Here is a 25,564-nt window from a genome sequence, read left to right on the forward strand (position 1 = left end):
TGGGCCCAGGTCTGGGGGTCTCCAGAGAGTAAAGATACCACAAAACCCACCTTGGTAGCCTCCAGAGAAAAGGTTCGTGGTTGGAGGGCGAAATATAATTCGCAGGAGTTGCGGAAGGCCCTGAAGCCACTGCGATTCCCAGAAAATCACTCGGGTGTGGGAACTTTAGGTTCTGGTGGTAACATCACAACTGTAGGTGCTGGACCTGCTTCAGCTGAAGAAACTGATGGTTGAGGGGCCCCCAAGGATCCGGAGGGGTTGGAAAGAGCAATCACCCGTTCTTCCAGCCGGGTGTAGCCTTGCTGGAGGCCCTTAACTGCCTCAGAAATTCCTGCCAGGTGTTGACAAAGTTCTTCCATGGCGGAGGCTCCCCGCTCGGGCTCAGACATTGGCTGTCTGCTACTGTCACGTACCTTCTAGTAGCGAGCCCGGATTGCAGAAAGAGGCCTCCCTTACAACTCCCACTACCGGTTTCCTGGCAATGTAACAGGGAACACAGGAGTAAGGAGGGGTACAGGTGCCTGGCAGGATCAACAGATGAGTAGGATGGGTAGGTGAAGTTCAGTGGAGCAGGTAATCACAGCGAATGGATCAGCAGGTAATTTATAGCAGATAACACAGTTCAATGGAACAGGTAACTTGCAGCAGATGAAAAGCAGTGTAGGGAAGTAGGCAACTTGTAGCAGATGAACAGTGCAATATGCAAGCAGTACAGGGAAGTAGGCAACTTGTAGCAGATGAACAGTGCAATATACACAGGTACTTGCAGCAGATGAACAGTTCAATACAAGCAGGTTACTTGTAGCAGATGACACAGTTCAATATAAGCAGGTACTTGCAGCAGGTGAACAGTTTAATACAAGCAGGTTACTTGCAGCAGATGACACAGTTCAATGTAAGCAGGTTCACATTTAGCAGACGGATGGTCAAAGCAAGCCGGGTCAGATATCAAACTGGAAGCGAAGTACAAGGGAAAAGGCAGGAGAATTGTCACAACAAGCCGGGGTCGGGTGCAGGCAGATAGCAGATGGGTCACAGGCAGGCCGGGTCAAACAGGAACGAATGCTACGGATCAGGTCTCACAGGTATAACGCTGTAGAGCAGACAGCAGAGACCATTAGCAAGAGGCTAGTTTAAATAGGCCGTTTGGCGCCAACACGGACGCATGCACGCGACTGCGCACGTGCCCGCGCACCTGTGTACGAACGTATGGGCGTTCGTACGATCGTGCGTACCCGCGACGATCGTAAACCAGAAGACCTGGAGGTCAGTCTCTTCATGCGATTTTCATGACAGTGCGGTTCATCAGTGGCAGTTCCCCAAATGCCACTTTTTCTCATGGAGGGCTATTCCAGCTCTCTACCAGCATGTGGAAGGCAATGTCCTTGCCTCGCTGGACAGGGCGGTCAGCGGTAAGATGCATCTTACCGCTGACTCATGGTCCAGCAGGCATGGACATGGACGTTACCTGTCTTTCACGGCCCATTGGGTCACTCTTCTGGCAGCTGGGAAGGATGCAGGACAAGGTTCAGTAGTGTTGGAGGTTGTTCCGCCACCAAGCCTCCAAAATGCTACTACTGGTTGCGACACACCTCTCTCCTCCACCCCCTCTTCTTCTTCCTCCATGGCCTCTTCCAGTGCTCTGTCCTCAGAACCAGTGGTGCTCCGTAGGCATTCAAGGAGCTACGCAAGTACGCAGGCAAAACGATGCCATGCCGTGCTTGCGCTGGTTTGTTTGGGGGACAGGAGCCACACTGGGGCAGATATTTTGTCAGCTCTGCAGGGGCAGGCCGAGAGGTGGTTGACGCCTCGCCAGCTTAAGCCAGGAATGGTGGTTCGCGACAATGGCACCAACCTCCTCTTCGCCCTCCGACAGGGACAACTGACCCATGTGCCTTGTGTGACTCACGTCCTTAACCTGGTGGTGCAGCGGTTCTTGGGCAGGAACCCGGGCTTACAGGATGTCCTGAAGCAGGCCAGGAAAGTCTGTGTGCATTTCCGCCTGTTATTCTGAGCCTTGAAATAAAGGACATCTACGAGGTAGCATTCGTCTTAACGTATATTGTTACCATAAACCATTAAACCATATGCGTTTTAAGATTGAGAAATACAGAAAGAATTAAGAAACATTTTAGAAAGAAATACATTATGTTGAAGGGGAACTCTGAGTAGTATACAGATATGTATTGCATATATCTTCATATCTTCACACGCCGATCATTTAAGGCCTGTGCTCGGCTGGCTGAGCTCCAAAAGGAGTTGAACCTGCCCAAGAACCGCCTTATATGTGACATGCCCACCAGGTGGAACTCAACGTTGGCCATGTTGCAGCGGCTGCACATGCAGCAGAGGGCCATCAATGAGTACCTGTGCGACTATGGCACCAGGACAGGGTTGGTTTTTTCCCACCACGCCAGCGGGGCATGATCAGGGATGCATGCACTGTCCTGTCACCATTTGAGGAGGCCACAAGGATGGTGAGCAGTGACAGTGCATGCATCAGTGACACTGTACCTCTTGTCCACCTGTTGGAGCTTACGCTGCATGGAATAATGGACAGGGCACTTGAGGCAGAACAGAGGCAGGAAGAGGAGGACTTCCTTGCCTCTCAAGGCCCCCTTTATCCAGACAGTGTTCCTGCTGTCACACCCATCACACAGGAAGAGGACGATGATGAGGAGGAGGATGATGATTGTGTCAGCATGGAGGTGGAGGCTGGCACTCAGCATCAGCAGCAGCAGCAGCAGTCTTGTAGGGATGATTTACAGTCCCAAGAAACCCGTGGACTTGTACGTGGCTGGAAGGAGGTAGCTGCGGATCATGTTGTCCTTAGTGACCCAGAGGACTCCGGACCAAATGCCTCGGATAACCTACGCTGCATGGCCTCCCTGATCCTGCAAAGCCTGCGGAAGGATCCTCGTATTCTTCGGATCAAGGAGAGGGACCATTACTGGCTGGCCACTCTACTTGATCCACGGTAGAAGGGTAAGGTTGCGGACCTTATCTTGCCATCGCAGAGGGAGCAGAGGATGAGACATCTCCGGGAGGCCTTGCAGAAAGGTCTGTGCAACGCGTTCCCAGAGACTGGGAGGTTACAAACTCCTGGTCCTGGACAACGTGTTGCTGAGGCATCGGTCAGAAGGAGCGGTGGAGAAGGTGGCAGTCTGACCGATGCGTTCAGACAATTTTTTAGTCCGCAGCCCCAAGGTATGATTGGTTCCAGCAACCACTGCCAGCGTCTGATTTACATGGTGCAGGAATACCTGGGGGCAAGGTCAGACTTGGACACCTTTCCCACTGAAAATCCTCTGGCTTACTGGGTCTTGAGGATGGATAACTGGCCAGAGCTTGCACAGTATGCAATTGAGCTACTGGCCTGTCCTGCATCCAGCGCTCTTTTGGAACGCACCTTCAGTGCTGCTGGTGGCTTTGTTACCGATCACAAGGTGTGCCTGTCCACCGACTCGGTTGATCGACTGACCTTCATAAAGATGAATCAGTCTTGCATCACTCACAGCTACCAAGCATCTGAAGCTGATGTAACCGAATAATTTTTTTTTTAAATATCACATCCCTTCAAGACTGCCTATGCTGATGCTGAGTGTCTGTCCTGTTATGTTGATTGTCTATCCTCTTCCTCCTCCGCTGATATCTTGGAAGAATATTTTTGGTTCTGGGTGATGCCACCAGCCCAATTTTTAAGCCCCTGTTTAACAGGGACGTTTAATTACAATTTTTGATGCAATGCTTTGCAGCAGGGCTCATTCCTGCACCACAACTAGAGTATATGGGAGAGGTTGCAGTGTCGTGGCACCAGCACCAGTGCCTAAGGCCCAATTTTTCAGCCCCTGTTTAACAGGGGCATGTAATTACAATTCTTGATATAATATTTCACAGCAGGGCCCGTTCCTGTGCCCACCGAGAGTAACTGTGAGGACTTATAGTGTTGTGGCACCAGCACCACAACCACCAAAGGTCAATTTTTCTACCACTGTTCAACAATGGCATGCAATTACAATTCTTGATATAATCGTTCACAGCAGGACGCTCCAGCGCCCACCAAGAGCCACTTTGAGGGCTTACAATGTTGTGGCAACACCAACACCTTGTTCCGCCATTTCTGCAGAGCATATAGGGCAGGCCCCTACTTTCAAACATCCAACTTACAAACGTCTCCTACTTGCAAACGGAAGGAGACAACAGGAAGTGAGATGAAAAAAGACGGACGGCAAAACAAATTATACAGGAGTGTATGTTTTCCAAAAAGCTTAAAAATATATTTTTTGCCTGGAGCTACACTTTAAAAATGTACCAGTTCAAAATTACAAACAGATTCTATTTAACACAACAAACCTACACAGTCCCTGTCTTGTTTGCACCACCTGTATACTGCTGTTCTGAGTATATAGGGCCTGGGGGCCCCACACCTTTCCTTTTTTTAATATGGGTACGGGGTTCCCCTTAATATCCGTACAAGACCCAAAGGGGCTGGTAATGGGCAGGGGGGGCTACCCATGCCATTTTTCTCAATGATTTTCATCCATATTGCCGGAACCAGATATTACATTAAAACCGCAAGCAGTTTTAAATTACTTTTTTTCCCGTTAAATGTCATTTTGTGCAGGGACTGTTCTAAACACGGGAAACACATGGCACTTCACAGGCATACTATAGACACCCCCCAGGTACTTTATTTAAAGGAATATTTCACTTTTTTTTCACTTTAATCGTCATTAACCAGTTCCCGACCAGCGCACGCCGATGTACGTCGGCAGAATGGCACGGGCAGGCATATTGGCATACAGGTACGTCCAATCTTCAATGCCACCACGCCATCGGTGGTGCGCTCGCGTGCTGGTTGGGACCCCCGTGGGCATACCCACGATCGTCTCACGGGAAGGCTGAATGGAGGAAATGCAGTGTAAACAACATTTCTCCATTCTGCCTAGCAACTAGTGACGCTGATCTCTGCTCCATGTGATTGGAGCAGAAATCAGTGTTCACTAAATGAAAGCCCAACCCCCCCACAGTTAGTAACACACCCCTAGGAACACTTAACCCCTACACTGCCACCCACTGGTTAACCCCTTCAGTGTCATTTACACAGGAATCACTGCATTTATATAGCAGTGATTACTGTATAAATGACAATGGTCCCAAAAATGTGTCAAAAATGTCCGATGTGTCCGCCATAATGTCGCAGTCACAATAAAAAAAAAAAAAAAAAAAAAAAAAAAAAAAATCGCTGATCACCGTCATTACTAGTAAAAAAAATAATAAAAAATGATTAATAAAAATGCCATAAAACTATCCCTATTATGTAAACGCTATAACTTTTGCGCAAACCAATCAATAATCGCTTATTGCGATTTTTTTTTACCAAAAATATGTAGAAGAATATGTATCGGCCTAAACTGAGGGAAAAAAAAATGTTTTTTTATATATTTTTGGGGGATATTTATTATAACAAAAAGTAAAAAATAATGCGTTTTTTTCAAAATTGTCGCTCTATTTTTGTTTATAGCGCAAAAAATAAAAACCGCAGGGGTGATCAAATACCACCAAAAAAAAATCTCTATTTGTGGGAAAAAAAATGGACGTCAATTTTGTTTGGGAGTCACGTCGCACGACCGCGCAATTGTCAGTTAAAGCGACACAGTGCCGAATCGCAAAAAGTGGTCTGGTCTTTGACCAGCAAAATGGTCCGGTCTGTAAGTGGTTAAAATCAGTGCTCCCGCAAAAACGGACATTTTTAAAAACATTTTAGGCATTGACCCATGTCCCCTGGGGGAGGAGCCAGGTCCCCAAACCCTTTTTAGGACAATATCTTGCATATTAGCCATTAAAATTAGCACTTTTTATTTCGAACGTTCGAGTCCCATAGACTTCAATGGGGTTCTAAAGTTCGCACTAATTTTTGGTCCATTCGAAAGTTCTGGTGCGAACCGAACCAGGGGGGCTCATCCCTAGTCAGCAGCTTTCCCAATATTTCCACTTTTTGATTTGTGGTGTAGCGCAGTCTTTTCCCCACATTTTCACATTTGTTACTTGGGCAGTTGTTACTAAACTTCCTCACATTACCCCATAATATTGGCACCTTCATCGTCTGTTATTATTGGATTGGAGATGCCTTGCACCATGTCCATAGTGGTGCATGGATTGCATTCTGCCATGCGCTGAGATCCCTATAGTAAATGGGGGATTATATGTCATATCATAAATGTGCGTTGCGCCTCACCGTGCGCCTCTTCTGATGGCGCGCGGCTTTTGTAAATCACCCCCAATATATATATATATATATATATATATATATATATATATATATATATGGTTTTAACTTCTGGCAATAAAAAACATGGTCAGTGCTCATCCTTTCCCACGCTACTAAAATTTGTTTTTTTGTTTTGGTCTTATTTCTTATCACCTTCTGCCCTAACATTTGCCAAAAAAAGCTGACAGAGGCTCTAACCTCCTGGTGACCTACACACAGCCCACCAACGCTCAGTGTTGTATTTATTACATGTTATATTATTTACCTGAGTATATTATAACCTGGGTTGTACTCATTACCTGTTATTCTGTGCAATTAAGCACTGGCCAAAACAGATCTGATTACCTCCTGAATTTATGTGAATGTCATAATTTCAGAGTCCTGATCTGTTGGGCCGGCCTCCTAAAATTACTCAGCTGTCCTAATTTGAGAGTCCTAGTCTGTTGTGGAGCTCTAGAGCCTGGTACACACAATGAGATTATCACATCATCCATTTTTTTGTTTTTGCATGCTACTCTCATATCGAAAATGAAGAGGATACTAAAATTACGAAAATTCTCGTACAAACGTTTTTGTGGTTGTCTCATTGGATAAAATGGATGAACTGTCGCGATCGACTCTCAAAAGTTGTGTACTAATGATCAGATTATCGTACGAACCCTTCGAAAATTTTATTTTTGTACAATTTTCTCATTGTGCATACAGGCCCTACCAGTGCACCTGTATAAATAAGAAAAGAAGGGTATGGGAACACAAAGAAATTCCTAAGGAATTTTTTTAAGGAGGAAAAAGACAAAATATAATTTATTAGAAAATTTCACATACAACACTAGCGAATTGATGACTAAATTAATACTATTAACCTCCACCATGTACATTTAAAAATATACAATTGTCTTAGGGACACAGGTGGCTACTACAAACAAACATACAGGGCCTCATGGACACCACCCCCCATTGATTTATCAAGGTTGCATCCTATTAGTGAAGGAAAAAGTAAACCTGCAATTTTGCTTAGAGCTAGAGCAGAGCTAGAAGTAACAGGATGCACCAGATCTGTGCATGTAGGCTCCAATTTAGAAACCTTGCAGTACTGGTGATCCCACTTGGCAAAATAAAGTGCTCAGACTTCATCCAAAGTTGAATCTATATAAGTTAGGTGTTCTGTGAGAACAGTATAATTCCCTTCATAAGATCACAAGCAATAAGTATAGTTACATAGTTACATAGTAGGTGAAGTTGAAAAAAGTCCATCAAGTCCAACCTATGTGTGTGATTATGTCAGTATTACCTTGTATATCCCTGTATGTTGTGGTTGTTCAGGTGCTTATCTAATAGTTTCTTGAAACTATCGATGCTCCCAGCTGAGAACACCACCTGTGGAAGGGAATTCCACATCCTTGCCACTTTTACAGTAAACAAACCCTCTACGTAGTTTAAGGTTGAACCTCTTTTCTTCTAATTTTAATGAGTGGCCACGGGTCTTGTTAAACTACCTTCAGCGAAAAAGTTTTATCCCAATTATGGGGTCACCAATAAGGTATAATTGTACTTCTGTCTCGGTCTGGTTCATGGTTTCTGACACTAGTCCCGGTGATTTATTAATGTTACGTTTCCCAAGTCTAATTTTAATTCTGTCCTCTGTTAACCATGGAGATGTTTCCTGTGATGTGTCATGAGGATAAATGCTGTAGTTTTGGTTACTGAAGCCCCCCGATTCCCTCGTGAAGACTGAGGAGAAGAATAAATTCAATACCTTCGCCATCTCCCCATCCTTTGTAACCAGATGTCCTTCCTCATTCTTTATGGGGCCAATATGATCTGTCCTTTTCTTACTGTTTACATTTCTTTGGGAATTTCTTGGGATTTTTTTTTGCTCTCCTCCGCTATGTGTCTTTCATGTTCTATCTTAGCCGCCATTATTGTACCCTTACTTTTCTTGTTGCATTCTTTATAAAGTCTGAATGCTGAGGATGATCCCTCAACTTTGTATTTTTTGAAGGCCTTCTCCTTTGCTTTTATATGCATTTTTACATTGGAGTTAAGTCATCCAGGACTTTTGTTCGCTCTTTTAAATGTATTACCCAATGGAATGCATTGGCTAATGCCTTTGTTTAGTATGCTCTTAATGCAAACCCATCTTTCCTCCATGTTCTTTGTTCCTAAGATTTTATCCCAATTTATGCCTTCTAGCAAGGTTCGTAGTTTAGGGAAGCTGTCTCTTTTGAAATTCAGTGTCTTTGTATTCCTCTTATGTTTCCTATTTGTGTGATTTATACTGAATTCAATTGACCTGTGATCGCTGTTACCTAAATTGCCCCATATTTCCACATCTGTTATCAAGTCTGTATTGTTGTTAATCAGTAGATCTAGTAACGCTTTATCTCTAGTTGGTGCGTCTACCATCTGACCCATAAAATTGTCCTGCAAGACCTTTAGGAATTGGCGAGCCTTAGATGAATGCGTGGTTCCCTCCGCCCAGTCTGTGTCTGGATAATTAAAATCCCCCATTATGATAATACTTCCCATCCTTGCTGCTAATCCAGTTTGTGATAGGAGATCTGTCTCCCCTTCCTCCCTCAAGTTAGGGGGCCTATAGCATACTCCCAGTATTATTTTCCCCTTTACTTCATCCCTTTGGAGCTCTACCTAAGGATTCCACCTCCTCCCTAGCTCCCTTAATGATGTCATCTCTCACATTCACTTGTTACAGTCACTTTATTACATTATTCTTGATATAGAGTTATACCCCTCCCCCTTTTTTACCCTCTCTATCCTTACAATAAAGGGTATACCCTTGAATGGTTGCCAGCCAGTCTCTGAAATTCCCACAAAATCCACATCCTCCTCGTACAACAGTATCTCTAGTGAACCCATCTTGTCCGCCAGGCTCCTGGCATTGGTGAACATGCCACAAAGTTTAGACCGGTCACATGTTATCCTCTTATTGGGTGTTCAGAGATTGCAACTAGGACTTGCTACTATACTTACCTTGGGTTTATGTTCTTTGGTCAACCTATCACTAATGCCCCCAATACTACCCTTTGGAATATGTTCCGCACTAACTATCTCTACCTCTGTACCCTCCCCCCGCCTAGTTTAAAAACACCTCTAACTTTTTGGCCATGTTCATTCCCAGCTGATCTGCACCCCCCTCATTTAGTCCATCCCTTCTATAGTACTGGTTATCGACTGAGAAGTCCACCCAGTCCTCCAGGAACCCAAACCCCTCCTTACAACACTTGTTTACTACCCTAATCTCTCTCTGCCTTTCTGGTGTGGCTCGATGTACCGGTAGTATTCCATTGATTTGATTCCCGAGAATACTACTTTGGAGGTCCTTTTCCTCAATTTAGCTCCCATGTCCCTAAAATTGTTCTTTAGGACACTTTATCTGCCTCTGACTTTGCCATTGGTGCCAACATGCACCATGACAGCCAGGTCTTCCCCCCAAACGACGTCACATATGACAAAACGTAAGTAGGGTGGTCTCGACCTGTTGATGCCATCATGTGACAGAAACTATTGGGCACTCGTTTTGCCAGCCGGCACTTAACGCTGTTTTTATCTATTCGAATGTGAGTATGTTATTCATTTTTTAATAAAACGGTATCTATGTGGATTTACACTATGGGAGTTTTTCTTGTATGTATTCCCTGAGTGATCCTGCCAGTGGAGGTCGTTTTAGAGGGGTCTGTTGCTGTTCCATTCCGATGGTCTATGCAGGAGTTCTAATGACATGTGTTATAAGCTTGGACTCTTTTGTGGTCTGGTAAGCACGCATTCAGATTGTTAATCAGCACATTGGTGGTGGAGGAAGTCTGTCTTTATACTGAATCTCTTTGGAAGAATCATTTTCAACCCTACGGACTGCTTGCACTCCTCTCTTTTTCTGGAGCACTTTATTGAGCACATTAATGTATTAATGCAATTTTATGGATTGCTGCACGTTTTTCTTCTGAAGCACTTTATTGTGTTTATTTATTTATTTGATATCTTATAATGAATTAATTTATTCATTCATTTATTTGACATTTCACATTGGGATTGGAAGTATTCTCATTAGTATCAATTATATACATTTGTAATTTTTGTTTTAATTAAGTTATTTATGTAACACTAATCACATGGGGTTTATAGGGATTATTCTTTGCCGATATTTTCTTTGCTGTGTATAGGAACCATTACTGGAGATCCTAGGTCCATGTTAGTGTATATGCAAATTATCTGTTAGGTAAAATTTGTGGGATAGCGCAGTTATATTTTTTGTTTTTTGTTTTAAGGTCACATGTTATCCTCTTATTGGATGTTCTGAGATTGCAACTAGGATTTGCTACTATACTTACCTTGGGTTTATGTTCTTTGGTCAACCTATCACTAATGTCCCCAATACTACCCTTTGGAATATGTTCCGCACTAACCTTCTCTACCTCTGTACCCTCCCCCCGCCTAGTTTAAAAACACCTCTAACTTTTTGCCCATGTTCATTCCCAGCTGATCTGCACCCTCCTCATTTAGGTGCAGTCCATCCCTTCTATAGTACTGGTTATCGACTGAGAAGTCCGTCCAGTCCTTCAGGAACCCAAACCCCTCCTTATTACACTTGTTTACTTCCCTAATCTCTCTCTGCCTTTCTGGTGTGGCTCGATGTACCGGTAGTATTCCATTGATTTGATTGCTGAGAATACTACTTTGCAGGTCCTTTTCCTCAATTTAGCTCCCAAGTCCCTAAAATTGTTCTTTAGGACACTTTATCTGCCTCTGACTTTGCCATTGGTGCCAACATGCACCATGACAGCTAAGTCTTCCCCAGCCCCTCCAAGTATTCTTCCACAAGATCTGCAATGTGCCGAATCCGATTGACCAGTAGACAACATACAGTTTGGCACTTCAGATCTTTGTTATAGATTGGCCTCTCTGTCCTTCTGAGAATTGAGTCCCCTACCACCAGAATCTGTCTTTCCTTTCCCTTCGCCCCCCCCCCCCCCCATTCTCACTGGAGGAGGAGTTCTTCCACTGGCAGCTAGGAGAGTCCCTCAGATCCAGCAGTGCTGGTCCCTGACTGGTTTCACCAATGCCACTCAATAGAGCATCCCTGGCACTCCCCCCTCTACCCTTCCTGACTGTCACTACTCTTTTCTGGTGCCTGCACCTCTTTGTCTCCACCCGCCTCTGTGCTGGCACCTGCCATGTATGTTCCTGGCTCTCTTTTAGTATGGAGAGACTTCTCAGCGCTGAGAGTTGCTTTCCCAGATTCAGAACCTGGGCTTTCAGGGAAACAATGTTCTTACATTTTGCACAGCAGTATTCACCCTTAATCGCATGATCAAGGAATGCATACATGCCGCAAGATGTACGAGTCTCCTCTCCACACCCGCCTGGCATCGTAGCTATTAATTTAATGAGGATTGGGCATTATACCCTGTCCAAATTACCTAACAACTAGCTTTCTGACACTAACTCGACAAGACAATACACAGGCACTCAACAAGACATTACACAGGTACCCGCAGACCTACATGCACTCGCAGACCTACGTGCAGACCTACGTGCACTCGCAAACCTACGTGCACCCGCAGACCTACGTGCACCCGCAATACACAAGTACTAATGATCCACACACTACTCAGACAACACTCGGGTACACACACTACACAGGTACTATGACCCCTGTTATAACCTCCTGTTTTAAACTCAGATTTTTAACTCATTACTTAGTCCAGTTCCACTAACTCTGGTTTTTAAATCATAATTTAATCCAGTTCCACTAACTCTAGTTTTTAACTCATCACTTAGTCCAGTTCCATAAAATCTGTTTTTTAACTCATCACTTTGTCCAATTCCACTTGGACAGAGTTCCAGCAGGCTCACAATGAGTACTACACAAGGTTATATAGGCCTCAAGCACATGTGACCAATTAACCACTCCCCTTAATTAGTAGGCTGAAGGAAGCAAAGAAAAATAAATAAATACATATTTTTTTAAAAGCTGTTTAAAAAGCGTCAGAGAAAAGGTGTTAAAAAGCTACAAAGGAAAAGCCCCAAAGAGAACCTAAAAATGTAACCCAGCAATCACCAGCAGTCAAAAAGCAAAACTTGCTCACGCTCTACTCAAGGTCCCCACTGTTTAGCTTCCAACCAACAGTCTGGCAATTTCAGATGTGCTCTACACAAGGTTATATAGGCCTCAAGCACCTGTGACCAATTAACCACTCCCCTTAATTAGTAGGCTGAAGGAAACAAAGAAAAATAAAAAATAAAAAAATAAAGCAGTTTAAAAAGTGTCAGAAAAAAGCCACTTCAGCCCCGGACCATTTTGCAGGCTGAAGACCAGACCACTTATGGCGATTCGGCACTGCGTCGCTTTAACTCACAATTATGACGTGGCTCCCAAACATTTTTTACGTCTTTTTTCCCCCCACAAATAGAGCTTTCTTTTGATGGTATTTGATTACCCCTGCGGTTTTTATTTTTTGCGCAATAAACAAAAAAAGAACGACAATTGAAAAAAATATATTTTTTTTACATTTTGCTATAATAAATATCCCCCAAAAATATATACAAAAACTTTTTTCCTCAGTTTAGGGCAATATGTATTCTTCTACATATTTTTGTAAAAAAAAAAAATTTCAATAAGCGATTATTGATTGGTTTGCGCAAAAGTTATAGCGTTTACAAAATAGGGGATAGTTTTATGGCATTTTTATTAATATTTTTTTTTACTAGTAATGGTGGCGATCAGCGATTTTTATCGTGACTGCGACATTATGGCAGACACATCAGACATTTTTGACACATTTTTGGGGCCATTGTCATTTATACAGCAATCAGTGCTATACAAATGCACTGATTCCTGTGTAAATGACACTGACAGTGAAGGGGTTAACCACTAGGTGGCAGTGTAGGGGTTAAGTGTGTCTTAGGGGCGTGTTTCTAACTGTGGGGGGCATGGCTCCCATCACACAGAGCAGAGATCAGTGACACTATGCAGAACAGGGAGATACTTGTTTACATTAGCATCTCCCCATTCTTCCTCCCCCTGAGGTGATTGCAAGTATCCCCGCGACTATTGAGTCCTCGACTCACGCCCCTGCGATCGGACCCACGGAAGTTCTGACCGGCGCGCGCGCGTGCCGCTGGTGGCGCTTTGGCACGGCAGCAAATTTAAAGGGATGTACCTGTACGCCCATTTGCCTGTCCGTGCCATTCTGCCAACGTACATCAACGTGCATCGGTCGGCATGTGGTTAAAAAGCTACAAGGAAAATCCCCAAAAAGAACCTAAAAATGCAACCCAGTAATCACCAGCAGTCAAACAACAAACCTTGTTCGCTCTCCATTCAAGGTCCCCACTGTTTAGCTTCCAACCGGCAGTCTGGCAATTTCAGATGTGCTCTACACAAGGTTATATAGGCCTGAAGCACCTGTGACCAATTAATCACTCCCCTTAATTAGTAGGCTGAAGGAAGCAAAGAAAAAAATAAAATAAAATAAAAATAAAAAGAAAGCTGTTTAAAAAGTGTCAGAAAAAAGTGTTAAAAAGCTACAAGGAAAAGTCCCAAAAAGAACCTAAAAATGCAACCCAGTAATCACCAGCAGTCAAAAAGCAAAACTTGTTCACTCTCCATTCAAGGTCCCCACTGTTTAGCTTCCAACCAGCAGTCTGGCTGGTCCCACAGGTACATTAGTTTCTTCTGGATTTGAATTCAAGTAAACAAAGCACTCAGTGGACACAGGTTCCCTCTGGGCATTAACAACATATGTCTATAATTCTCTATTATCTATAATTTTTAAATAGTAGCAGCTCAAGACAGGCTAGTGAATTCCATCCACTGCAGGTAAGGGTATAGATATTTAAATCACTTGACATTGAAGGACCTAACCCCCAGTCCCTTAAAACAACTGTTAAACATAACTCTAACCAGGGCTGGTGCAAGGACTTTTAACACCCTAGGCAAAACCTAATTTTGCCGCCCCCCAGCTCAACCCCCGATCCCAACCCCATTGCCCTGCCCATGTACACCCCACCTTTTTAATGAGGGGACCAGGCCACACCAGAGGTTTTTGTGTGTGTAAGGGATGCATTTTGTGTTTCGGTGTCTGTGTGTGACTGTAAGGGATGCCCATCAATGCCACTTCACCAATGCCAATCAATGCAGCCTCACCTGTGCCCAACAAATTCAGGCAGTTTCACCAGCGCCCATCAAAGGCAGCCTCACCTGTGTCCATCAAATGCAGGCAGCCCCATCAGCACCCACCAAACGCAGTCTCACCAGCGCCCATCAAACGTAGCCTCACCTGTACCCATCAAATACAGCCTCACTCACCTTTGCCCATTAATGCCAATTCACCTGTGCCCATCAAACGCAGTGACACCCATGCCCATTAATGCTCCTTTACCTGTGCCCCTCAAATAGTTTCATATGTGCCCATCAAATAGTCTCATCTGAGTCCATCAAATACAGTCTCAGCTGTGCCAATCAATGCTGCTTCACCACTGCCAATGCAGCCTCACGGGGGGCTCGGTACATACTTGGCATTTTGGCAAATCATTGAATATAAATACATATACACACATAACATTTGCAAATTGCATGTCATTGTCAATATATACAATATCATTATTATCTAAGACAGCAACAGTGTTTACTCACCACACACTAGGTGATGGTATTGGGCTCAGCAAACTTGTATCTGAGGACATGAACCTGTCTAAAATTCATGTGTACGCATGTACCTGCCTCTGTCTGTGCCTCTTCCAGGCTCTGCCAGGCGCCATGCTATGCTCTCCACTCCAGTGTGACACGGCCAGTCCAGGAGAGCGTCTTCGGGGGAGGGGGTTTGTAGTCATTGGACACACACGTCAGAGCGGAGAGCGTGGGATGGGCTGGTGCTGCTGGACACATGTCACTGTTACTCAGAACTACTCAGAACTATCTCTGCTCTGAGTCAGAGCGCAGAGCGGAGAGCGGGCTGGGGGGTGGGATGGCCGCTGAAAACTTGTCAGGTGGGGGGATGTGCTGGACAGTGTGAACACATATTATGTCACTGATGTGTCAGCGCGGAGACCGGGGGGGTGGGGCGTAGACCGGGGACCTGGGGCGCTGCTTCACACATGTCAGAGGCTCAGAGCGGCTGCCTGGTGTATAGTGCAAGCTCTATGGACAGTGCGGGAGTAGGATAACCAGCGGCCGGCCGCCCTAGGTGGCAGTGCGCCCTAGGCGGCTGCCTAGTCCGCCTAGTGGTAGCACCGGCCCTGACTCTAACCCCTCCAAATCCCCCCACAAATGACGTGACAAGATTTTGGAGTAAATGGCCTTGACAGTCTTTTATTAACAATTATCGTAAAATGAATAAATAACATTTTAAATAACCGTTACCAACTTTTATGTACTTTTTGGGGTCTTTGAGAGAAACAACACACCACTAGTCACTGCAACCAACTTCTTTTAAACTTTAGACCTCTAGTTGCAGCCCCCCAACTCAGAGACGGCACTGAACCTTCGTAGTGACCTACCTTTTTCCCCTTTCTGGTTAACCCCTCGTTAACCGGAAGGTATCTGAGAATCCCTCGTTAACTGGAAGGTATCTGAGAACCCCATACCACAGATGGGTACCAACCATGTTATACATATAACATCCATCTTCTCCTCCTCCAAAGACCCAATGCTGCCAGGCTGTCCTGACAGACCACCTTTTCCTAAACCAAAAAACTAAGGGAGGTTGGTGGGAATCTTCAGCTCCGCCGCTCACGAGTGACATAATTCCCCTTCCTCCTTGTTCTTCCGGCATCCAAGTGCCTCCCTGCTCTGGCCCCTCCCCTTTTCTTAAAGGGGACAACTTTTTATTTTCTGCAAGCATGACTGTGAAGTCCACACTGTCATGCTGTCCCTGCGCTTATCCCCTTACACTCCGGGACTCCCTTGACATTAAAGGGCCTAGCTCCCAGTCCCTTAAAACACACTTTATACATAACTCTAACCCCTCTAAAGCCCCCCACAAATGACGTGACAAGATTTTGGAGTAAATGGCCTTGACAGACTTTTATTAACAATTATCATAAAATTAATAAATAACATGTTAAATAACTGTTACCAACTTTTATGTACTTTTTGGGGTCTTCTGTCCACCTTCTTAGCTGACCAAACCCACCGCCAAGATGTCCTGCCCACCATATCTGACCAAACAATGGCCATCTCGGGAAAAACAGACCGTAAATGCAAAAAATCAAATTTTATGTCCCATATGAGGTCCCGCATAGGCCCGGCCTCAGCTCATCTGGCCCCCCAGTAAACAAAGGAGTAACCCAGGATCCAAACTAGGCAAACCTCTCCACCTGTGAACAAGAAAAATAACAAAACAGTAAGCTCCCCACCAATACCCCAATACAGTAAAACCCCCAAAAAATGCGAGACCTAATTCTGTATCAAATGTGGGCGAATATATAGCTTAAATCTGTCTGAGTCCCACCTGCCAATTCGCTTAACTGCTCCTTGACTAAGATCAGCCCTGGAAGCCTCTGTGGCCACCCCTATTCGGAAAGAATGGGAAGCGTAACTTTTTGGGCCGTGGCCAGCCATTGTCAAACATTTTCAAAATACTGCTATGAACTGGAACCTTGACAATGATGACCCGTCCTTGAGTATCAGAAATGAGCCTATCACACCAGGACGCATGTCCCGGAAAGATTCCACCACTTTCACCAGGCAAATTTGTGACTCCGTAACCCAAAACACTTCAAGTTGCATGCCCTTACCGATCTGATCAGTTTTTGACCGTCTTACCCACATTCTGACTGAATCCTACAAGATTTTTACATCCCCCACTAACAGCCCCCCTTGAGCCTGTTTTGAAGGGCTGACTAGCTCGCTTATCCGTAACGACCCAAAGAAAGCCAGTGCAAAGGCCGCACGGAATAGAGCACATTCATACTCTGAGCGGCAAACTTTACTCAAACACGATAATAAAATGTGTAGCATGTCAAACAAAACTGGGTGGCGCTCATCCCTCTTCTTATGTGCTTTCCTGTACCCCTTTACCACTTGTTTTACCCAGAAATCTGTTGTATAGTCCCATTGTCCTTGTAATTTGTCTTTGTAATTTGAAAAGAAAGGCCAAACCTACCAACTTCCAATCAATAGCAGCTGCCAAGATACCCTTCTCCAATCCCAGATTAATAAAGTAGAGGACTACGTGGACTACCTCTCGACCCTCGGGGGTGATCTCAAGACTGTGTAAGCATGCTAACCATTCTTGCCATACCTTGGAGTAGGCATTCCAAGTAGTCATTCTCACGGAGCATTGAATCGACCTTGCTGCGTTCCCAAGGCAATGTTCCACATCCAGTCAGGACAGGTGACCCTGGGTTGCTCCGTGTCTGGTGCAAACTCCCAGAACCTATGCTACTGAAAACGAGACAAAGTGTCAGCCAAGGTGTTATCAACCTCTGGTAAGTGCACAGCATAAACGAAAGCATTCAATTGCAAACAGTGCAGTACCAAGTGTCGCAGCAACCTGACCACTGGCAACTGTATTAAGTGACTAATGTTACTGTAACGTATAGAACATCACCATAAAAATAGATGCTATGCCATATAATTCATCAACATATCAAAAAAATATATATATAAATAAATAAATACTAATTAAATAAATGAATAAATATCATGCGGATATGCTGACATCGTGGTCATCTTTACCCCTCTCTTGGTTCGGGAGGATATCGGCCGTCAGAATGGCATATCTCCCGAAGCTACTATATTACTTTCGGGTCCTCCCAATCCCGATTCCTCCACACATCCTCAATATTCACCAGCGTAGGGTCCTACAATTTATCTGGGGCTCATCCCGCCCCCGTATCAATAGACAAATCATGTTCGCTAAGAGAGCGAATGGAGGCCTGGCAGTCCCGAATCTAAGAGACTACTATATAGCAGCCACCATAGCACCCCTCTCTCATCCCCACGAGACGTATCGGCTCCCTTTGTGGGCTACTATCGACCTACTCGACGTGGACCCCATCCCCATTTCCTCCTTACCCTGGCTCCCGCCAAAACTCCGCCCCACGATTACGGGGCCCTGCATGCTCCACACTTTGAGAGTTTGGGACTCAGTGAAGTATTCAGCAGGGTTGGCATCTTCCCATCTCCCGCTGCTGTGACTCCTTCGTTGCCCCCTTTTCCCCCCGGGTCTTGATAACTCTGCACAGTTTAAATGGTGGACCCTCAATTGCTTCGTAGACGTTCATTCCTTACTTTTTTTTTTGGTTCAAAAGACAATTTTATTGAGCATTATGAACAGGATATAGTCACGAAAACGCAGTGCAACAGGCACTATGCAAACAAACTTGTGCATTTTACAGACAGGTACAGTAAATATACGAAAATGTTTTGCAACAAAAAATGTGTGATACAGAGATCCGCAGAGGAACCTAAAGGGTATACAGTGTGGGGAATAGTCCCTTGAAAAGACATAAAGACATACAGCACAGAGGTCAGCTAAGTCACGTCATTGCAGGTAGAGGCATTCTCCAACCATCTATCCCATATTTTGTTGTATTTATGGGGACAACCCCTATGAGCGTACAACAGCTTCTTGAGGGGAAGCGTGTCATTGATCGCCCTAATCCATTGCTGTAGCGTGGGGGGACGCCCTCTCAACCATGTCCTAGCAATCTGCATCCTAGCCAAAAACAAGGTCTCCTGTAAAAAAATGTTGAGGTATTTCTCACTGTCGGGTAAAGAGAGGAGCCCCAGTATACACTGTCGGGGGGACAGGGACACCGGGGAGCCCATGCGGTCGTGAAGAAATCGGACCACCTGTGCCCAGTATCCCTGTATAATCGGGCAGGCCCACAATAGGTGGTAAAAGGATGCAGTCGGGGAGTCACAGCGGGGACAGTTGGGGTCTAAATCAGGTCTGTATTTAGCTATGCGTTGAGGCGTAAGATAGGACCTGTGCAGAATATAGAGGTGGGTGAGGCGGTCCGGGAGCCTAGGTGACATGAGCCTGTGATTCGCCAGGGCTTCATCCCAATCCGCGTCCGACACCGCACCCAAATCACCCTCCCACCGAGAGCGCACCTGATAGGCTACGCTCAGGGCAGTGGGGGATATCAGATACGCGTACAGCTGCGAGATCAATTGCCGATGGTCGTCACCCAGCACCAGGTCAACCACAGCTGGCGTCTCAACCCTTGGGATACTCCCAGTAAACTGGGCTTGAAGCGCGTGTCGGAGTTGGAGATAGCGAAACAACATGTGGTTGGGCAGGGCGTAGGTATCCTTGAGGGCCTGAAAGGATCTGACCATCCCATGGGAGACCACCTGTGACAGATAAATAACACCCTTATGCACCCATAGCCCGGGGTCCGGGACAAGGGCCAGTTCTGGTAGCTCGGGATTATTCCACAGAGGTGTGTGAGAGTGAGGAGAGAGGGCCTGTCCAAGGCGCATAGTAAGCTGCCAGATTCTACAATGATGGGAGAGGAGGAGGTGTCCGTCGTTAGGGAGGGGCGGAAGGCGGGAGCTACTAAACAGCAGTTGGAAAGGGTGAAACAAAGGGCCTGGGGCCCGTGAGCACACTAGGGTGGTATAGCGGGCTCTGTCCGTTTGATTGAAGTGAAAAAAGTGGGATAGTTGAGAGGCTATGTAATAGAGTTGGAGATCGGGCAGGGCGGCTCCCCCCAGGGTTGACGGACATTTTAAGACCCGCCACGACAACTTGTGTCGAGACGAGCCCCAAACAAATGTGTTAAGGATAGACTCCATAGCTTTAAATAGGCGGGGAGGGAGGTACAGCGGTGCCTGCCAGAATACATAAAGCAGCTTGGGAAGGATAATCATCTTAACCAAATTTATTCGGCCCATCACTCCAAGGGGGAGACGAGACCAGACTTGAGTTTTGGATTTTAGAACGTCAAATAGGGGTTCAACATTAAGGACGAGATAGTCGGAAAGGGACCTGGAGATGTGTACACCGAGATATTTAATGGAGTCAGTTCTAGCAAGTGGGAGCGCTGCCTGTTCAGCGGTGGGGGGCCCCAAATCTAGCGGGAGTATTTGAGATTTGGACCAGTTAATCTGGAGCCCAGAGAAGGCTCCAAAGGCCGTAATGAGACGCAGGGCTGTCTGCAATGAGGGACCAGCATCAGCTAAATACAACAGCATATCGTCTGCATATAGGCTGATCACCTCATGCAGATCACCACAGCGAAGACCCCTAATGTCTGGGTGAGACCTAAGGGCTATGGCCAGGGGCTCTACAGCCAAGGCGTACAGCAGCGGGGAGATGGGGCAGCCCTGACGGGTCCCCCTGGAGAGGGCAAATGAGGGAGAAATCCTACCATTCACTTGAATACGTGCCGTGGGGGCGTAATATAGGAGCTGGATCCACTTAATAAACTTGGGGCCTATTCCGAATCTGCGGAGGCACTCCCAGAGGTAACGCCACTCCACAGAGTCAAACGCCTTGGCGGCGTCCAGGCTGACCACAACCCTGGATCCAATATCAGCGTGCTGGGCCTGGAGGTTCATGTGGAGCCGCCGCAGGTTAAAGGCCGTGTTTCTTTGGGGCATGAACCCAGTCTGGTCCGGATGTATAAGGGAGTGGATCACTTTGTTTAGTCGTAGGGCAAGGACTTTGGCCAAAATTTTAACGTCCAGTTGGAGTAAGGATATGGGTCGGTATGAGTCGGGTAATTGCGGGTCTTTGCCGGGTTTGGGTATGAGGACTATGCGGGCCTCGCCCATAGATCTGGGGAGAATGCCGGTGTCGAATATATGCGAGTACAGTTTAGCCAATTGGGGGATTAAAATTTCGCTGAATTGGGTGTAAAACTCCAGAGGCAAACCGTCAGAGCCGGGGGTCTTGGACGTTGGGAGCTGCGACAGGGCTTCCATAATACAGTCAGTGGTGATAGGAGTCTCAAGTTGAGCTTTTTGCGAAGGGGTGAGGGAGGGGAAGGGAACGTCACCAAGAAAAGTGGTAAGTTCGTCCTGGGTGTAACATGCAGCGGAGGAGTACAGGCCCGAGTAGAAGGACCCAAACTCCTCCGCCACCTGGTCGGGGTCCACAACCACCGCACCAGACACAGTTCTCAGGGACACCACCACTGGAGGCCGATGGTCAAGATGGGCCATGTAGGCCAACAACTTGCCCGCACGTTCGCCTTGTTCAAACAGGCGTTGTTTGTTGAAAAAAATACCCTGCTTGGCCTTCTCATGGTGAAGTTGGTCTGTGAGCCTAACCTGCAATTTCAACAAAGAGGCGTTAGTCACCGAAGGATCAGCCTGAAAGGCCACCTCAAGAGCACGCACTCGCTCCTCCGCCTGCCTCAGCAGGCGCTTAGAGGAAGCCTTATGTCTAGATATACGCATGGTGAGGATCATGCGGGCATGCATCTTGAAGGCCTCCCAGACGGAACCGAACGATGTGGAGCCGGCGTTTATGTGGAAGAAATGTTCCCACTCACGCTGGACAGAGTCCAAGTCTGGCAAGACATTGAGCCAGAAAGGGTTGAGTTTCCAGTCTCGGGGCCCAAGGGGTGTTGGCAGCCGCAACTTGATCCAGTATGGGGAGTGGTCGGATAGCACCCTAGCTTCAAATCCTACGTCAAGAAGTTGGGGAAGGAGATGGGGCGAGAGTAGTATAAGGTCAATGCGGGACAGGGCCGATCTAGAGGGAGTGTAGCATGAAAAGTGAGTCGATGTAGGGTGCCTGTGTCTCCACGTGTCTGTGAGGGCGAACTCCGCAATAAACCTCCCAAACCGCGTGACACCCGAAGGTGGGGGCGAGGAGACAAGGGGGCTCAGCCGGTCAAGTGAGGGGCTCACAACCATGTTAAAATCCCCCGCCCAGACAGCCGGGACCTGGGGGTAGCGAGCCATAAATGCGACACCTTGTTGCAGTGCTGCAAAGGCAAAGGGTGGGGGAATATAAAATGCGAGAATGAGAAGCTCCAAGCCCCCTATAGTGGCATATAGAAATAAGAAGCGTCCCTGGGGGTCCGACTGCAAGTAATGCAGCTGTAATTGAACAGTCTTGGCTACCAAGACCGCGACCCCCCGGGAGTTCGTGGTATGCGGAGCCTGGTACAGCCAGCCCACCCACGGTTTTTTAAGGCACAACTGTTTCTGTCCCGCCAGGTGGGTCTCCACCAAGATCGAGACGTCCGCCCTTTGGGACTTGACGTGGGACAAAATTGCGGCCCTCTTAGCCCTGTCACCCAGACCTCTGACATTCCATGTCAGAAGTTTAAGAGACGCCATAACATAGGTAGATGCCGTAACAACAGGTATATCCCCCCAGTACCATGAACACACATATTCTTAGTAAAGTCCATCCCATCCAGTGCGGACCCAGCTCCAGCCATCCGGGGCCAGCGCCAACATGGCGCATAGCAGGGGAGGGCACAGACGCCACAGAGACGCCTGGCAACATGGGTAGACACCGTCGGGAGGGCAGAAATACAATATATAGCATAGCGATAAACCAGTTGCAAACAATAATGTAAGGCAGCAAAATGCACAGAAAAATAATAAACAAAAATACTGCATTAACTCTGGACCGACTAAGCAGGTTCAACGCTCCAACCTCCTCCGATGGCAGAGGGGCAGAGGCCGGCCAGGGAAACTGAAGCTTAGGGGTGCTGGGCAATCGCGGCATACACGCCAGCGTCCTGGAATCAGCCACAGCAAGAGGGGCGAACAAACTGAAGGGCATACAATAGTCTCAGGAGGGATCAACCAGACCCACATCAGACGTGCAGGCAGGAGCCGCTCGAGGCATGCACAAACGGTTCGTGTTGAACAATGTTATATTGGGACGTGCTGCACCCGCACAAGAGTGCAGAAGCGCTGGAAAGCCAAGAAGAGCACCGGGAGAGGAAGGGCAACAAAAAGGGGGAGCACAGGTAGCTCACTCACATGTCCCAACGGCGTGTATAGTCCAGGGGTCAAACAAGGTCGGTGTGAACGATCGTTCCAGATAGCATGTAGCAAGGATCAGGCCGGGCCAGCCCCCCCACGGCGCTCCATCCAGGAAAAGACAGCCTGCGGATCGTCAAAGAAGTGTGTTTTGCCTTCGCTGGTCACACGGAGACAGGCCGGAAAGAGCATTGCATATGGCAGGTGGAGCACGCGGAGCTGGCGCTTCGTCTCAATAAACTTAGCCCTCTTTTTCTGCACCTCCGCGGAGAAATCCGGGTACACCGCCACGGTCCCGTTGTCAATCGGTATGTTGCCCCGCTCCCGGGTAAGCCGAAGGATAGTGTCACGGTCGCGGTAATTAAGAAACTTGGCGATGAGAGTCCGAGGCGGGGCCCCCGCCGGAGGCGGCTTGGCAGCAAGACGATGAGCGCGCTCCACCACAAATGAGGAGGAGAACGCCTCACGACCATAAGTCCGGATTAGGAGATTCTCAAGATAAGTGGGGGGATCAGCACCCTCACATCTCTCAGGCAGACCCACAAAACGAAGATTGCACCTCCGGAGACGGTTCTCCATATCGTCCTGTTTGGAGAGGATATTGTTCAGCTGGTACTGTAGTTGCTCAGTGGTGACCTGGAGAGGATGCAGGCCATCTTCCACCTGGCCGACCCGCCGCTCAGTCTCTGACACCCGCTCCCGGAGTTTGTGCATGTCCTGTCTAATTAAGGATATGTCGACCTTCACTTCTTCAATCCTGGAGGTGAGGGTCGATTGACAGAGGGCGATAGCCTCTAGCACGCGGGCGGTATCGTTTGCAGGGTGGTCGTCTGCCTCGAGGCACGGGCCGGCGCCATCTTCCTCGGGAGGGCCGCGCTCGTCGCGGCGGTATTTATCCAGCTTAGCAGCGGCACCTGAGCGCTTAGAGGGTGACATGGTGGATGGCAGGGTTGCCCCAGACCGATGTGACATCCAAAACTGGCAGAAAGGTTCTCAGGATCGGAGAAAAGGATAGGCCTCGAGCGGAGCTCCTACACAACGCGTCCTACTCCATGTAGCACCAGACCACGCCCCCACGTTCATTCCTTACTTACTCCTACTAGAATACTACCATTTGCAGCCTTGCGCTCGTCTCACGATATACCCTTAAGGGAGTATTTTAGATATCTCCAGATTCATCACTTCCTGCAAAGCCTCATCAAGTCCCAGGACGCCCCATACAGGTTGTCACCGTTCGAGAGCATCTGCAGATCCAGGCCTCACTCTCCTGGTCTGATTTCCTTAATATATTCAGCCTTGATCACCGGGAAGAAACCCCCGGTGCGATCCTATCACCTGCAGTGGGAGAGGGACCTGGGGAAACAGCTAGATCCGGAGGATTGGCAGGCAATGACCCTAACCTTGTCAAAATGCTCCTGCAATGTCACGATCCTAGAGAACGCCTACAAGGTCCTATACCGGTGGTATTACACCCCGACACGCCTAGCCCGCTTTGTTCCCACCTGCTCCCCTCTCTGTTTCAGGGGGTGTGACCAGGAGGGTACAATGGCCCACATTTGGTGGATGTGCCCGAAGGTGTGCAGATTATGGGTCAGGGTTTACGCATTACTCCGCAGTTTACTCCGGGTGAACCTAAAAAGGGATCCTTTCGAGGCTCTTCTCGGGAAAGCGATACCAGAACTACTACGCTCCGAACGGCAGTTGGCACAGCATCTTTTTACCGCAACTAAGCTGACTATAGCGCGAGCATGGAGAACCCCGGCCCTCAGCTTTGAGGCAGTCAAAAACCGTCTGAATGATGTCATGGTCAATGAAAAACTGTCTTCTGTTCTCTCTGACACTCATACCAAATTTCTTAGAGTCTGGCAACCCTGGATAGAGTATCACCATTCTCCCAGATTCGAAACCACCTTGCTGTCGGTGTAGGAGCCCGGTGAGGCACACCCCGTGGGCCCATCCCCCCCTCCTCTTTCTGACTTCCCTCTCTTCCCTCCAGACCCCCCTATTCCTCTGTGCCACTCTACACCTTCTTTCCCCTCCAATCTCCTCTTGTCCCTTAACTTTCCCCCTCCTTCCTTCCCTCCTTTTTTTCATCCTTCAACTACGCTAGATATGATCACCATAGGCTTCAGGCATTCTCCAGGCCGTGTTTGTGTTGCATATCTGTGAAACCCAGGGTCTGTTTTGATCCAGGGAATGTGTACAATGTTACCTGGAAATTTACTTTAATTGTACTGGACTGAAACTTCTTGTACCGACATCCCACTGTAAGCCTATTGTACTGACCCATAATCTTGTTACAATAAAAACTTTTGTAAAAGAATAAATATCATGCACAACTCATAGATAATCTTGTAAAAATGATGGAA

Source organism: Lithobates pipiens, unplaced genomic scaffold, assembly GCF_037356315.1.
Source record: "Lithobates pipiens isolate NorthernLeopardFrog02 unplaced genomic scaffold, aLitPip1_a1.2 Scaffold_22, whole genome shotgun sequence".
Taxonomy (NCBI): Eukaryota; Metazoa; Chordata; class Amphibia; order Anura; family Ranidae; genus Lithobates; species Lithobates pipiens.